This window comes from Epinephelus lanceolatus, chromosome 14 (genome assembly GCF_041903045.1).
Source record: "Epinephelus lanceolatus isolate andai-2023 chromosome 14, ASM4190304v1, whole genome shotgun sequence".
NCBI lineage: Eukaryota > Metazoa > Chordata > Actinopteri > Perciformes > Serranidae > Epinephelus > Epinephelus lanceolatus.
In genome coordinates, this window is record NC_135747.1 from 35,977,891 (window position 1) to 35,995,490 (window position 17,600).

General features: G+C 41.6%; 1 pseudogene; it reads left to right on the top strand.

The window, feature by feature from the left end:
• The first annotated feature begins 203 nt into the window (after positions 1–203).
• LOC117251607 (zona pellucida-like domain-containing protein 1 pseudogene) lies at positions 204–2,307 on the top strand (annotated as a pseudogene).
• Positions 2,308–17,600: the final 15,293 nt, after the last annotated feature.

Below are 17,600 nucleotides of genomic sequence, written 5' to 3' on the forward strand. Positions count from 1 at the left end.
TGTAAAAGTCAAGACAGCAAGATGCTTCAGGTTTCAGTTGTTGCCCTTAGGATATGGTCCAGACTGAAGCTCTCCTACCTAATACAATGCAGTTGTTCACAAATAGCAAGGTGCTTGACCTTGTTTTGGACCAATCCCAGAGGACACACTTACCTATAAAGACCCCCGAATACAGCCCCAAGACTTCAAACAGACAGAGAAGATCTTCCAGCCCTCAGCAGCAGAGTCAAGATTTCAGCAGAGAGATAAACAAATCCATAGCAAAGCTGAAGAAGAACAATGAAGATTTTTTTACTTTTACTCTCCGTGATAGGCAGAAGTAGTCAGCTAGTGTTAAACGACTGTGGGTCAGAAGCAAGACGGCCGCAGGTTAGCGACATCGCAGTGCAGTGCGGCACTTCATCCATTGGTTTGGCAATTCAAATCTGCCCCGTCATCTACACTGGCTACAATGAGACTCTGCTGATCCTGAACCACATGTTGGAACCGACCTGTAGAGCAACCCTTGATGAGTCTGTGAATCCACCTGTTGCCCGCTTTAACTTCCCACTAAATATGACCCATGCCTGTGGAAGCATATTCAGGACCACCAGTGCTGCTGGGACCGGTATCTTCTCTGACTTCTCCAACATCCAGACGGTCAACATCAGTGGTGTTGTTAGGTCTATCGATCCGACAACAGGCACGATCACTTACAACGCTGAGCTAAAGTACTACTACTCCTGTGCCTATCCCCTAGAGTATCTGATCAACAACACCCAGGTCGATGTGTCTGCTTCATCCATTGCAATCAAGGACAACAATGGTAGTTTCATCAGCACCTTGAGCATGGAGCTGTTCGCTGACTCCAACTACACCCGACCGCTGGTCATGCCACAGCTTGGGATTGAACTGAGGACCAGCGTGTACGTTGAGGTCAAGGCCACCAACTTGACAGGGCAGTACCACGTCCTGCTGGACCGGTGCTACGCCTCCATCTCCCCACTGCCCTCTAACTCCAGCTTCTTCAACCTGTTCGTCCCCTGCTCAAAGGATCAGTTCACCACCATGATTGAGAACGGAGACAGCCAGAGCGCCCGCTTCTACTTCCCCGCCTTCCGCTTCATCGAGCAGCAGAACGAGACCGTGTCCACCTACTACCTCCACTGCATCACCCGGCTGTGTGAGAAAAGCACCTGCAGCACATTCAAGCAGTGCAACAACAGAAGGAAGAGGAGCCCCCTGGACACATCTGCTGATGGTATAGCCCAAACCTACACCATCAGCTCTTCGGAGATCGTCACCAAAACCGACACCAACGAATCCAAAGAGAAGCCCCTTACTGCCGGAGAAGACAACGACTCTGCTGTCGGGCTCGGTGTGGCTGTTGGCATCCTTGCCTTTGTTTCCCTTGTTGCCCTTTGTGTTGCAGCTGTGTTTTACAAAAGGCTTAGGAACTAAGGAGGCATCCATGCACTTAAATGCAGAGTACTGGCCTCAGACCTACGGGTCACACACTTATTGAGGTGTACTGTATCTGTGCGCTTGTTTTACTTCTCTGGTGGAGGACAGCCGATCATTGCATCTGTTGGGAGATCTTTGTGTGTCCGTTACTGTAGCTCTAACTGTGTATCAGTCCTGGAAACATAGATGGGAGAGCAGAGCATCTTTAGAGGATTCAGTAGATTTTGTTAGTGTTAAAAATGACCTATTTCCCAAATGGAAAGAAAAGCTATAAGTGTTAATGCATGTCCGCACTTTGTAAGCTTTGACAAAAAAAAAAAAATAATAACAATAATAATAGAGAAAGAAAATGGTAACTGGAGGGAAAATTAAAAAAAAAAAAAAAAAAAAAAGCATCACAGAAATCCCAGTCTTTATATGTGGATTGTTAGGTGTGTGGGGTATTTTGAAAGTGAAGTCAAAGTACCTTTCAAAGTATTATGTCTAATTTATTGAATTCCTCTCATTTGCTTTTGAGCAAATAAAACTATGAAACTGAAAATGCTACACTGCCTGAAACAAGAATCTGTGTTTTTCATTGATTTACTATAATTTACCTTTACACCAGTCCATTAATCAAGTCCACAAAGCACCTTGGGCCCCACCACCTTTGTGTTAATCACCTGCAAACACACTCATGTCATTATTTCACTAATGAAATACTGAAGTGTGGGAACAGTGTGTTGTCTCATGAAGTGCCATTTCAAGAAAGTGACTGAAGAACAAACTGTTTTCCTTGTTTGTTAACCATTTTGTGATTTGTCTTCATTTCTCTGCATTCATCTGCATGATATAAGCTAGTGAAAATAAAAATAAATGGATCAACTTTAAGAGTCTGTGTTCTTTATTAATGTATTACATGTGTTTAACTGTCAATGGAGAGGTGTCAAAGATCCTGTGTCAAAAATACAATAAAAAAAATATGTATATATATATATATATATATATATATATATATATTTTTTTTTTTTTTTAAAAAAGGGTTTTCATTGTTTAATCTAAACTGTTAATAAAAGGGATGAGCATGATTAGTCATTGTTGATTTAACATTACTACCCTCACCAGTCGGCACCTGATACACCAGTAGGTAAAATATTTTATTTAAATTATTACTGTTTTATCCAATTGCACTGACCCAATCAAAATGCCATTCTACAGGATGGCTACAGATATACCAAGTTAAATTTAAGACTTTTTAAGACCTTTTTAATACCACCTTATATGAAATCTAAGACCAAACCTGCGACATATACACACATTATGTATATGTATGTATGTGTGTGTGTGTGTGTGTGTGTGTGTGTGTGTGTTTGTGACACACATGTGTAAGTTCTCTTTCCAAGTAAACACACTGATGTCAGTTCAAAATAAACAGTAAGGAAATGTAGTCCACATTTAAACATCCAGAAACGTCAGGGAAATTAGTTGTTAGGAACATCCCTGTTGCCAAATTATATCTGACGACCTTACAAATACTCAATGACAATACCTGAAGAGTTTTATTGTCATAAAACTACTTGTTTGTCTAAAGACGGCAAAAGAGTAAAAGCTTGTACGTGTCCATCCATCCATCCATCCATCCATCCAATTATTACTCTTATCCTTTTGAGGGTTACATTCTTTGCAGGTCACCAGCATATTACAGGGCTAACCACATACAGACAAAACAAAACATTCACACTCACCCTCACAATTCAAAGACAACAATTCACTGCATAATTTTGGACTCTGGGCAGAAACTGCAGCACCTGGAGGAAATCCACCCAGACACCGAAAGAACATGAAATCTATATATTTTTAACTACAAGCTGTGATAAACTACGTATTTATCTATCTGTGACAACATCAAAGCTGCTCCGGGTCGTTAGACTCCAGAGAGTATTTCCTCCTCACCCTCCTGTGTGAAAGAGTTTTCTCAGCCAGCCGCAGACCCCCCTAAAGGCCAGTGTATATGTCAGAGGAGGAAGCTGCCTGCCTATCTGGATACACGGGGCAGTATATCTCTGACCCCACTGGGCCGAACCTGCCCCATCTCTCTGTGATGTGCTCTGAGAGTGAAGCATGATGGATGGGAAGAAGATGCCGAACCCCCCCATGAGAGTTATTTCAACAGAAAGGTTCTTTCTGAGCTTGTTTTAGGGTTTTTTGTAAAAAGCAGAACGTAGACAGGTTGTTGTCAAAAGCAGAAAAGTGTACTGTGTCTATCTGTGACAACATCAAAGCTGTGACAACGTCAAAAAAATGTCTGCAAGGTCACTGTTTGTTCATTTGTTTTCTGATGTCTGTCCAATTCTGTGTTGTTTTATTAATTTGGTGTGTTGTGTTGTATTGTTTTGCACTTTATAGCCACTTTAATGTACCTGAGCTGCCACTTGTAATAGTAGCAACTAGGGTAACAGCTATATAACCATTTCAAGGTATACAGTGATAGCTGGACGCTGAATCTCTTCTTTATTTTAGGTAGTTTCTAGAGGGAGCGTTTTTAAACATACTTCCATTAACAAAATGGTTTCAGGTATGAATTATAGTAATAAAATATTCGTTCAACTAACAATAAGCCTTCCATTTCATTCATTTTCATTCCTTTAAGGGTCATTCTGACTGATGATAATATAAATTCTGTAATACTATGATACCATTACTGCACCATTAAAATTTCATGCAGTTACAACCCTAGTGGCAACCTTTCAAATGAAAAGAATGATAGAAATCCCATCATCCTCTTAAAGCTTTCTGGGTTTGCTTATATCTACTCCCTGGATATGACATGGCAGCAAACTGTGACCTTTTAGATCTAAAAATGTTTGGTATGCTTTGGAAAACCACCAGGAATAAAATATAAATAATGATATTTACAGTTTATAGGTTAAATCATGCAAACTCACTGGATAAATACAATCCCATCATAGATCTCTCGGATACAGAATGAGCTGTCTGGAGTATCCGTCTTGTATAAAACATATTCCAGTCCATCATATCAAGGGTTCTAAAATGACATAGCATATGAGCTGACTTTACTGTTGGGAGGTGGAGGAGGAGATGGAGGGGAAGGTGTAGCATATGGGTGAGACGCGTGCCACGCTACAGACCACTGGCAAACACTAACCCTTTTTAAACAGGAGTTGTGCAAATTTGCAGGAAAGCTCAGTCTTCTTTCAGCACTGGCAGTATAAAAACAAGTGCAGCAAAATGCCGCCTACTTTTGTCCATACAGAATTTCGGGGCAATGGGGGGCGTGAGCAAGTAACAAAACGTGTAGCTCAGCGTGTGACGTAAACAGTGACGTGGGAGGGAAGCCGCGGCTGGTCAGTCCTTCTGCAATTCTCTCGTAAGTCAGCCCGTTCTTCACCATTCCCGTCATCTGACGGTTAATGGCCTCTTCGTTTGCGAGGGCAAGGAGGGCGCGCAATTCTTTGTCTCCTCAGTTGCTCATCTTTACAGTGTCTGTCAGGTTTGCGTTTCCCTCTTGCTACTAGCTGCTCGCTAATTCCTGCTATCAGCTGTTTCTTGTTTATCCACCACCAGTGGGTCGCACGTGCAGCATCATCAACAGCTCCTCCCACAAGTCATCAACAGTCCCGGCCGCCTCTGTCTTTTTAAACTTAAAGGGTTCTGCCAATATGTCTACCCTATGAGGCGGAAAATTGGGCACCTTGGATCAACTCGCCAATCCGGCTCTGTATGTCTAAACGCTTGCAGCTTGCCGGCAAAACGGCCCAACATTCGTGAAAAATCTGGCAGTGTAAAAGGGGCTACTGTTCGAGACCAACAAACAACAAAACGGGGTTAAAGTGACTCATCAATGCGTCTTCCAGCAGCTTTAACCACCAAAGGTGGCTGTACAGTATTTGGTGAGCCATGGCTGTTTTTCCAACGGGAATAGTGCTACTAATGGTGGTTGACTGACATACTGCGTTTCCGACCATGATAATGCCATGAATATTGGGTGTTTTTATACCAAGACATCGCTGTATTTTTAGGAGCTTTATAGCCACTGAAACTGGGTATTTTAAGCCAAAGTATCTTTTCCTAATTTTTAATGTATCCACTACAAAATAACATACAAATGTGATGTATCCATGGTTTTGCAGAATGGTAACATTTATCGTGGTGACTGGGTCGATATATCCCAGGTCTGCAGAGAATAAGTCATCCTGTGCCTCAGACGTTAAAAGAGTTGTAAATGTACAGTCACTACTGTATGTGTACTGCAGGAACAGATAAAGGGGATAAAATGAGATGGAAAATACAGAGTTTCGGAAGAAACATTTGGCATTGTTGAACAGCCCTTACTGTAAGCCTGCCCACACATATGGGTCACTTTCACACACACCACATGGAGCAAGTTATGCACGGGTTTCATTCTAAACCCCAAACCTGATCAGATCATTATTTGCTGTAGAGACGGGCGAATCTGGAATTGAACCGTTTCCCAGAGTCATGCAGGATTTGATCTATGGCAGTTTAGCATCCAGCGAGGTTTGGCGAGGAAATGATAAGAGCTAAGGAAGAAAGAGGGTGATGGAGGGAGAGAGAGGCAGTAGGAAGGAGGCCCATTTTTTGATTGCTCTCCAGTGTATAAGCATTATATATTCTATGAGATTTATTCTCTAAGGCTTTCATCGGGGGAGTTCAGTTTACTGGGAAGTCTATTTGTCTGCCCGACTGTCCCTGACTCCAGCTGGCATGTGCATGTATGCATGTAGCAGATTGAATTTCATTTATGCACAGATTGGAACTTTAGTCCAATCTCACAGGCAGAGCTGCTCTGGAGGCAGAAAATCTCATTGGCTGAGTTCAACCTCAAAGAAGAGTTTCTGGCAGAGTTAGCCCTGCTTTCACATACCCGAACAAATCTATACTACTGTCCATACTGTAAATACATGACCTATAGTGCATTCTATTCATACCTCCAGCTGTTGTCTGTGGTTGTGGTCTGTATCTGCATTATTTATTATTCATTTATTTTCCCTACTGCGACTGCTGCACATACTGTCAATACTGAATATGTCTTAGTCTATTCTTATTCCTTGTCCTATATCTCACCCACTGTATATCAGAACATCACTTCACTGCTTTCTTGACTTCTAATTAGACGCTAAACTACACTCTGTTGTCTCAGTGTTTATACTCTGTGCATCGACAGTAAATATAGTCTGAGGTGTCTGCGCTGACACTCAATAACTGGTAACTAACTAAAAAAAGCCGCCCTTACCTCAGCATGATATGCGGCCAGACTCTGTTATTGCTTAACAATGCCTGGTGGCGTCAAGGGGGAAACGCATCAGTACAACAGTTAAGTGGGTGGTGGTTGGGTCCAACAACCACAGCCTTTCACTCGGGAGGCCAGTGTTCGCTTCCCGAAAGATTGTAAAGCTCAACCCTGTCCTTTTTTCTTAAACCTGACCACGTACTTTTGTTGCCTAAAACCAACCCAACTTGGTAAAAGGTAACCACATGTGTTTGACAATTTGCGTCAACTTGCGGTGTTGTACCAATATAGTGCATTTATTTTTAAAGAGACTGTATGCAAACTGTTTCCTGTGGAAACAGAAGTGTACTTTGAAAACAAACAATGCATGGAACAGGTAGAACTTGACACGATGTCCAAGAACTTGAAGAGACAACGCATCCAAGGTACCTTGAGCGTCATATGTTGAAATGGAAAGTCCATAACCAAAAGTTGGTATGTGACGAGGTCAGAGCGAGAATGTGTTGAGTAAACTCAAGAGTAGCAAAATGAACACTGACCAACACGTAACTGGTCAAAGATATTCTTGGTGGTGAACTGATTAACAGTCAACAGTTGGCATCCCCAGTGACCATATTTTTTATAAACATGACTTTCACGGACAGGCTCGTGACGGACATGTTAGCTCTAAACTAAGACAGACATTTTGACTTGTTACTATTTTGAAGTGTTACTAATAACCCTGCCCTGATCCCCATTGTACCTAGTCTGAAACATCTTCAACATACAACGCAGTTTGCTTCATAAACATTTCCAGGCACTGGCTTTAATCACCACAAGTAATCGTTGTTTTTCTTTTGTCCTTACACTTGCATTTCCTATTTTTCCACAGCTAACAAGTTCCTCATTTAACCATGCAGACTCATTGCATGATCTAAGTACATTGTGGGGGCAAAAATAGGGGCATTGCGCACATATGGGTGTCTAAGTCTGGTACCCTGTCCAATAGTTTTTCCCTCCTGTTAAAATCACACTTCCCATGGCACCAACACCAAAAATGACATCAGTCAAATCTGCTTTTTATGTCTGGAACCTGAGGACTTGGCTCAGATTCCAGAGTTACTCTCTTATCCTGAAGCTTCCTTAAGGAGTCTGATCCCGTTTGATTCGGCGGTGGGAACCTCTTGCAACTGAATGCCTTTGCTGATATCGACCCCAGCAGGATTCGAACCCTGGACCTTCCGCATGGAAGACGAGTGCTCTAACCACAACACTCAGTGATGTGACTAAAAAACATTTAAGAGCCATTTAGTCTGCATTTAAGACAATTTAATTCCTTTTTTTTTAAGGTGTCACAGTGGTACCGTGGTGAGCATTGTTGCCTCAAAGCAAGAGGGTTACTGATTCAAACCCAGGGTGGGGGTGGGGGGTACGAACCCAGGGTGAGGGAGCCCTTCTGTGCGGAGTTTGCATGTTCTCCAGTGTCAGTGTGGGTTTCTCCAGGTACTCCGGCTTCCTTTCACAGTCCAAAGACATGCAGGTTAATTGGTGACCCTAAATTGAAGGTGTGAATTTGAATGTGAATGGTTGTCTGTCTCTGTGTGTCAGCCCTGTGATAGTCTGGTGACCTGTCCATAATCCATGACTTTTCCAGGTTTTCAGTGACCCTGTTTTCTTAAATGTGTACTAGAGGATACAAAATGTGGATGCTGCATCTCTGAAGTTGTTGAAAGTCAAGATGAATTATTTTATTCATAATAACTGCGACTTCTCCTGTATAATACAGAACATATTTCATCAGTGATTTATGAATTTTCCTTTAGGCATGAGTATGTAGAAATGTGACTGATTGTGAAATTTCTAAAAATGTCATGTCATATTGTTTGAAAATGTAAATGCATCATTCTGAGGTTTAAGTCAACTGATATGATTAATTTTGCCTCATGAGAGTTTAATTTATGTTATATATAAATGAAAGTGTATACATTAGATAGTTTAAGTCACAGGAAATATCGGAAAGAATAAACAACATAAGATATAAAACAAAATACCATAATAAAAGCCAGTAATGAAATCAGAAACCACCTGGACTTCCTGACATTTCAGTGCAGATGCTCTATATCAGCGATACGTATCCCGTGATGGCCCAATGGCCTCGCTGTGCAGATACGATAACAGCGAGCGGCCTTGAGCAGCGGTAGTGACATGATCGAGGAGCATGCTAAACATATTACGCCAGTTTACGACTAAGCAGCAGGAGGCAGGCAGGCTGGAAGACGAGAGGAAACAGGAGGAGGAAAACTTGCCGTCCATAAACAGAGGAGTGTGTGTGTATGTATGAGAATGTGTCTGTGGGAAAATCCCAAACTAATTTACTTTGTCAGATGCATTTTTGTTAAATGTTAGGCTCTCACATTTTTCACCCATGTTTCAATTGGGTCTTTCAGGGATTTGTTGGTTGATTTACACGTTACCATCTGATCCTCATAACCAAAAATAAGCAGAGGAGGAAGAAGAGAAAACATATAATTTTCTGTTCTTCTACTGTATCCGTGTGTTTATTTGAGTTATATTAAGCAGACTTGATCCTCTGTGTTGCTCGAGCTCTCTCTGCATTTTGATTATTAACCTTCCTCATTGGGTGCAGATTGGTGAGAGTTGGAAAAGCATATATACAGGCATACAGTTTCAGCTCCATAAATCTGGCCCTCCCTGCAGAGAGAGATGAAACTGCCTCCTATAGAGCTGGCATGGGCAGACAGAGGGAGCTTCATATATCATATCAGCAGCACATGGACTCCTGCGGTTCAAGTTCAAGAGATGGACAACCTTACAACTCTATCTCTCTGTGTTCATTTGTTTCTGGCTCTGTCCAAATGGACTCCCTGTCTCTCTGGCTCCTGGTCCAAGGAAGTGTACTACACTGAAACAAATGTTAGTATCTGTGCTGTCGAATATGGGATTGAACTGTTTTGTTTTCTAGATATTTTGAAATTCCTAAGCTACTATAGACAACTAAAATACTGAATAAGCTTTTACAAAAACGGTTGTAATAAAGTTAAATAAAGCACGTACTGTGTATATATACAGTATCTATGTATATTATACTGTATGACACTGTAGTAGTAGGAGTGTACAAAAAGCAATGCAGACAAGAAAATACAGAATATATACATTCATCAATCCCACATGGCACTGATTGAGTAAACTAGCTGCTGGTCTGTCTGTCAACATGCCAAGTCATCAAGTGTCTCAGTCAGACTGTGGAATCACACAGACGTGACCCTCCAATCTGGAGAGAGATTTATGGTTCGGCTAACAGCTCAGATCTGGGATCATGTGTTTTCTATCTGATAGAGGTTTTCATTATTTTTGATTATTGAGAGAAAATGAGAAATATTTCAACATTCAATGCTGCCGACCCTCAACCTCGATCACACAGCATACAGAGAGCGTTGACGGGGATCAGGCCTGGGGTCTGAAATTTCACCCACTGGTGTTTCTGCGCAGTGATATTGTGCGTGTGTGTGTGTGTGGCTGTGTGTGTGTGTGTGTGTGCCAGAGGTCCCCTTCATTTCTGAACAGCTGTGTAAATGTGTTCCAAGATGTTTGAGAAACTTGTGTAAAATAAATGAGCTGCAGGACAATAATTAGCTGCTCATCTCTCACCTGTCCTCGTTCACAATCCCTCTCCAAGTGCTGATAGATCAAAGTGTTTCAACTCACTGTTAGGAGACATTATTGCCTCAACATATTACTGATGAACCATCCCTACAACAAGGCCCTGTAGAGCTCATGTATTTTAATATGAAAAGAAATACCTTTTTTGACACGTTTCAAGAGTCGCTAAAAACTACAATGTGGAATAGCAACATACTACCGATCACCAGGGGTGTAATGGTAAACACAGGTCACAGCTCGGTTCATAGCCTGGTTTAGGAGTCACAGTTCAGTGCCCCGCATCTATTATGAAAATGAGGAACGTTTCAAACACGTCTGTATTACACTGTACGAACACTGAACAAACACTTTCCCCAAAGGCAAATGGTCACAACAGGCTACAAATCTCTATAAACAAATTCATATGTATGCAGAATCTTTAGGAGACAGGAAAAAGATACTGGTATCGGAAGTGTTCTGGTTTCATCTGTAGTCTGTAAACTTGTAGTCAGAGTCGTATTGTTGTATGCAGCGGGTAAACAGTCTGTGTAAAGAGAAGTGAAATGCATTGGCCGAAATGCAATATCAGAACACATCGGCTATCGTCTGATGACAAGTTAGCCTTTGCAAAGATGCGTCTGTATTCGTATACAGATACCAGTTTAGAGCGATTAGCCAAAATGACCAGCTCTGGGCGAAGAAAGTCTTGGCTTGGATATCCCCTGCCTACACTGGATGAGACCGAGATATTGGCCCTCTCTTCTGGAGGCAACTGCTGTCAGACTGATGGGTTCTGAGACTGATGGGCTAAACTGACAAGTATCACTTATGCCAGGTTCAGACTACACAATATCAACCCGGCCGTCCTACGGTGGCGTCTCAGACTGTGAACAAGAATGAGTGTCCTGCATGATAATCCATGATTTTATCCCATGTAGTTTGTCATAGCAGACGATAACCGACGTTGCGTCTGGGACGCCTCACAACATCCCAAAAGAAAGACGAGCATGGAAAAACAGAAAAACAAAAATTATGCCATCAGGACTTCAAATGACAAATATCCCAAGGCTAAACATTACAGACAGGCCGGTCATGGCAGCCACAAACACTAAAAGTCATGGCCATTGAAGTGGTCCCTACTTCTCGGAGGGGGGGTGATCGTCTCAAGTGCCTTCTACAATGGGAAACATTTTGGATTTTCCAACTGAAGGCCATGACATATCCAGGCCTCAACAAGGAAATTGATTATTCTCCTTTTTATGATTATATTTGTTTGGCAGGGATCTAAATGGTGTATACATGCCTTAGATTTAGCTTAGGTTATAAGGGTATTTATTTCCTGGTATTGTCAGACACAATGGGCCTCATTTACTAATATCTGCGCAGAAATGTTCTTACTCTCCACAAAAAATAAGTACTTGTGCAAAATCACCGTCGGATTCATGACACGTGCGTACCGGCCAATTTTGTTCTCACCACCATGCGTATGTTAGTAAATCAGAACCATTCTAAATTGACAGGCGCGTGTCCGCGATCTGCAATCAGCATACTACCACGCCCCCATTTCTCCATATAAGGAAACCGCTTCCCTAGAGTGGATTCATGAATGAAGGAAGCGGTTACGCGAGGAGAGAAGTAGTAAATTTCACAGTTTGTTAGAAGCGATGGCGCTGGGTCTTACAGGAATGCCAGGGGTCATTGTAAGATTGTGGAGGACACAGCATGCCAGGATGATCTTGCACACCTTCTCAGGGGTATAAAGTAGTTTGCCACCGGCGGTATCTGATCCAAATACATCCAACGGCCCTTAAGCATGCCAAAAGTGCGCTCTACGGCGCATGTGTGGGCATGTATGTTATTATAGTGCACCTCTTTGGGGTTTCAGGGTTTGCGTATGGTGTCATCAGCCATGTTTTAAGGCCATTTGCCCGGTCACCCAAACAATATAACATTTTAACATTAACGGAATAGAGACTTACTGAAAATACTAACTTAAAACAATTGAAATAAAAGACTAGAACAAAAGATGCTCACCAACAAGCCATCCACTTCTCACAGCCCCTGCCTCCAAACGCATTCCCACTGTACTGTTTTGCAAAATAAATGAGTCGTGGGTGCCTCCTGGCCAGCGGGCCACAGCCTTAAGGATATGGCAGTCAGCATTACAGATCATCTGCACGCTGATGGAGTGATAGTTTTTCTGTTCATGTTATTGTTAATATTTTAATTGTCACAATGATGAGGGTGAATGTGTGTCAATTTCATGGTAATTTAATTAATTTGGCCAATATATTAGTAAATTAATTATTTAAAAAAATGTTAATTAAATCTCTTTCATGAATGTGGTTTTATAGACTCTGCATGTACTTAAAAGGTATGTTTGCATTTTCTAAGTCAGTTCGGCCTTCCTCATTTGTGCGTATACATGGTCTGAGGCAGTTCTAAATTTGTTCGCAGAGTAAGAACAAATTCGGGTAAGAAAATATTGATGAATCCTGGATTTGTGCGTCAAACGATCGTACGCACAGTTTAAGCACAGATTTGTGCATACACACTGTTTGTGAATGAGGCCCAATGTGTTTATATGTGTACTTTGATGTTGATTTCTTTGTGTGTGTTTTTTTTCTTTTTCTCTTTTTCCCCTCATTTGGGTCACCTGTTCATATGCTCATGATGTCACTTCCTGGTATTACCTATATAGTTTTCACCTGTGTCCTCATGACTGATTTGTCACCCTGATGAAGGCTGTGTGTCGCAACGCGTAGGTGCATTTTATCTTTTATGTATTAGCCACTTCAAATAAAGGCTTTTTAATCTTTGGACCTCAAGAGTGCCTTGGTCACCTCCTTTTTTTGCCTTAAAGACGAGCATGTTTGATTTTCTTTTTGTCTTCCATGACTCCATCCATTACCATGTGACCAATAGGAACGCAGAGCGATCTTCTGATGTAGACAGCTGTACAGCAACACCCCAGCCTCTTTGATATTTTCTCAAGGTACAAGGGAAAAGAATAAATGCTGGCGTGAAATAGCAGAGGCACTTTAGCAACCCTGAGAATAGTGCCATTAGCATCAAGCTAACAAAGAATGTTAATCCTTCATAATGGAGAAGGATGGCGTCGACAAACTTACCTTAAAATTCACAAACAGTGGCTTTTACTTACCTCCTTTTGCTTATTATGCTAACCTCAGCAGCTGTTGCTATCGGAGTATAGCTAAAAGTATCTAGGCAGAGCCTGGCTTATGAACTCTGGTTCAGCATTACGTGCATCAATCTATACCAGGTATTCTGCATGTGGCAGTGGACCTTGATCACTGTACCGTGACAGTTCAAATACATGCGACAGCCATACTTAAAACTGACTGTTAAACAGCAGTACACTCTCACAATTTCTCTCCATATTCACACACTTCAATGCTCGACTTCTTTTTACACAACTAACTGTGAAGCTACACAAATAATCTAAAACATATGTAAACCTCAGTGGGAATTTCCTAATTTGGATCCAGACACAATAAGTCTGGGACGTTCTCAGCAAAAATTATGAATCAATAGTTTATAAAGATTGTTATTAAATATGCTGTTGTGTCTTGCTCTGCAGCAGGGAGTCCCATGACCACACAGATCTCACCACAACAACGGATTTGTTGTACTGTTTATAAAATGCAGATGTCCATGAAATCCAGGGTTACTTAAAGTGCTTACTCCCCACTTTGTTCCATGACAAAAACAACAACACCAAGGTCATGGGTGGCATTCATGTGCCGGGTGGGTTTTGCTTTGGAACGTCAATGCATGTCAGGAAAGCCCCGGGATCTTTCACATGTCAATCTCATGCCAACAGGGAATACAGAATAATAGCTGTCTGACAGATCTATGAACACAGATGTCTGTTTGAGACAACAGAAAGGGTTGTAAAGCAGTGATACTATGATGGTGGGAATAACCAGAGGACTCACAGTACGATAATATCACAATACTTAGGACATGATACGATATTATGGCAATATAATATATTTCTATATATTGCAATTTATTATTCTCCCAAAGGAAAACTCTGTCAACGTCAATTTAACATCATAAGATAAAGTTTTCAGTCTCTTTATCTAAGTTCAGTCATTGTTATTGCAGCAAAATGTGATGGAAAGCAGACAGACTGAGCAACACTGTCATAAATCCTGTCAGTAGTCTTGCATACACCTCACAAACCGAACCGATTAATGCCCTCTGTGAGGCCAGATTAAGCGCGAGTGATATCCCGCTAACTGAATGGCAACACCCATGTTAGAGGTGTTGTCTGTTACATTCTTGTGCTGCATTTTGTAGGAGGTCTGCTGTGTTTGTTCTGGTGTGATTTTGGTGTCCTGCTCTAGTTTGGAGAACGTGAGACAGCAGTCTCCAGTCCTCTGTGAGATAATGTGCCGTTATAGTCACAAATGAATCCACTGACCTTGAAGTCCAGGCGTCACAAGTTACCACCACCCTTCCTGCTGCACTCAAAGATTCCTCAGCTTTATGCTTCACTTCTCCGTGGAGCTTGGGTACAGCTGTGTCGGTGGGAAAACGTGGGGACGGAGTCACATATCTGGGTTCATGTGTTTTTAGCATGTAACATAAGCCTTTGTTTTCAACAATGCTGTATGGACGCAGATCTTTGCACATGACGTAGGTGATGGACTGTGTTATTTTCTTCATTCTCTCACAGTTGGAGGGTAGTTTTGTAGAGCTAATTGTGTCCAGTGTTGGTTGATTTTTCGACAGAGCAGGTTAAGCGTTAGCTGCACTATCTCTGGATGTTGGCGTGTGAGGTGAGGCCTCATGTTCATAGTTTTCCCAGAGTATTCTTATGCGACACTGCTTGCAACGTCGTCCTTTCCTTCCATGTTAAAAAAATCCCAAATAAGTCCAGACGTTTAATTTAAATGCCGACGGAGCATTTCTGATTGCTTTCTCCGGTGCCTCCATCTTTGTTTTGATGAACTTCTTGCCAAATGCCGCTGACTGAGACGTCTGCTGACCTCAAAAAAAAAAAAACATTAGCATCATCTATTGAGATTGATCAATACTTGGCGTCCATGTATTGATACAATATCACTACGCAAAATATCGTGATACTATACTGTGTCAATTTTCCTCCCCACTGCTAGTGGTATCACTGTAGCTGTAGCTTTAACCTCACTCATCGACAGTATTATACTAAAACAAGAGCAGTACACAGCATGGAACGAAGTGGTGCATGGGAAACTAACCACAGAGCACAACAGTCCCTTCTCTTTGGATTACTCAACAAGTCCTCATAGACAAGAGATGGGACACAACTCACGACCTCCACTGCAGGTGTTTCTCGCTGATGCTGAAGTGAATAAATACTGTTATATGAAAGTGTCTTGAAAATGTATTAAACAGTTGACATGAGCCAACAGAGGTGATTTGGGTCTGTTCGGGGATTTGTATTAATTTGTTTTTGAAGATCGATTTATGGGGATCTAAAAATCTTTCCCAGCTCCAAAAGGAAAATAGGAGGGAGGTCTAAATCTGTGAGAAACTTCTGGCAAACCAAAATCAAAACATCCAACATGGAGCGAGAGGAGAGACAATACAAAACCCCAATGTAACTGTGCCTGTGCTGTGTTTACCCTAAACACACCTACGCCTGTCAGCACACACCTTGAGCAGCACTGATATCTGTATGTTGGAGAGAGCGGATGTGTCAGAGCTGAGGGTGAAGAAGTGTGAGCGCAGAGAGACGTGGTGAGTGAGGACTCCATGTTTATTCCTCCATGGGGAGAGGGCTGTCATTGCTGAATTCCTGTGAATGAAGTATGGCGGCCAATTCCTGCGAGCCGGATAATTCATCGTTATAGGTCCGGTGTATCCGACGTGGACATGACACTTCCACAATAGTGTCGAGAATTCACACAAGGCCCGGCCACACAGGCTCCCGCGGAGCCACTAATGAGCGGGACAATCAGCTGTAGATATGACAGGCCGGCTGCAGGCGAAGGTGTCGAGTTATTTGAATTCCTAATCTGAGCTGTAACAATAGCAGAGGAGGGTGATGATGAACTGTCTCACTGGGGAGCTTTCAGTGACAAACTGGATGGATGTGGAATAAAAAGCACCTGAAATTGAAGGGCAAGGTCATGTTAATTAGATACAATTTCAACAAAAAAAAAAAAAACAAAACGTCAAACTGATAATAATGTTAATATACACAATATATGTAAATGTAAAAATGTCTTATAGAGAAAATAGCTTGATTCAGACAGTGTATTCTGTTGGCCAGATGACGATTAACAAATAGTAGGGTTGCAACAGTATGAGACTTTCATGGTACAATAACCATCTCGGAAATATTGTGGTATCACAGAATTACAGAATTATTATTATAAGTTAAAGTGACCCTTAAAGGAATGAAAACAGAAGGGTTATTGTTGGTTGAACAAACATTTTATCACCATAATTGAAACTTGAAACCATTTTGTTAACGGAGGTATGTGTAAAAAGTCTCCTGATTGAAAATAACTAACATAAAGGGGAGATTCAACATCTTTCAAAAACTGTAGATAAGCAAATGTACACGGTATGACTTTTACCATTGCCCCCTCCATTCTCTGTCAGTCATTACAAACAGCAGCACTCTCTCAAGAGCCAATAACATCATTAAGGACAATACACATCCTGTCAACCATCTGTTCAAACTGTTATCCTCTGGTAGGCGTTATACGTCCATCAAATCCAGAACCACCAGATTCACAAATACCTTCTTCCCAAATGCAATAACTTCACCTAAGGAACATGATTAAACAAATTCAGTCCACTCACTGCCACCTCTTGCACGTCAACACGTACACTTTATTTCACTATTGCTCTTTTATGTTCTATTTATTGAATTTATTGTATGCACCATGGTGGAGTAGCGCTTCTAATTTCATTGTGTGGTAAAGTACAATGACAATAAAGGCATTCAATTCAATATATCATAGTATACCTTGAAACCAGTATATTGCTGCAACCCTAACAGATATCTATTGGCAAGGAAGAAACTCATTTTGCCACATATACTATAAATATACACTGCCTGGCCAAAAAAAAAGTCGCCACCTGGATTTAACTAAGCAAATAGGTACGAGCCTCCTATTGGATAATTATTGCATGGGCGATTATCTTTCAGCTGGCAACAAGTTATTTAACCCCAACTGGTGCAATGAGTTGCTTCTCATTTCCTAAACAACCATGTCGAAAGACACATCCCGTGGTCGTGGAA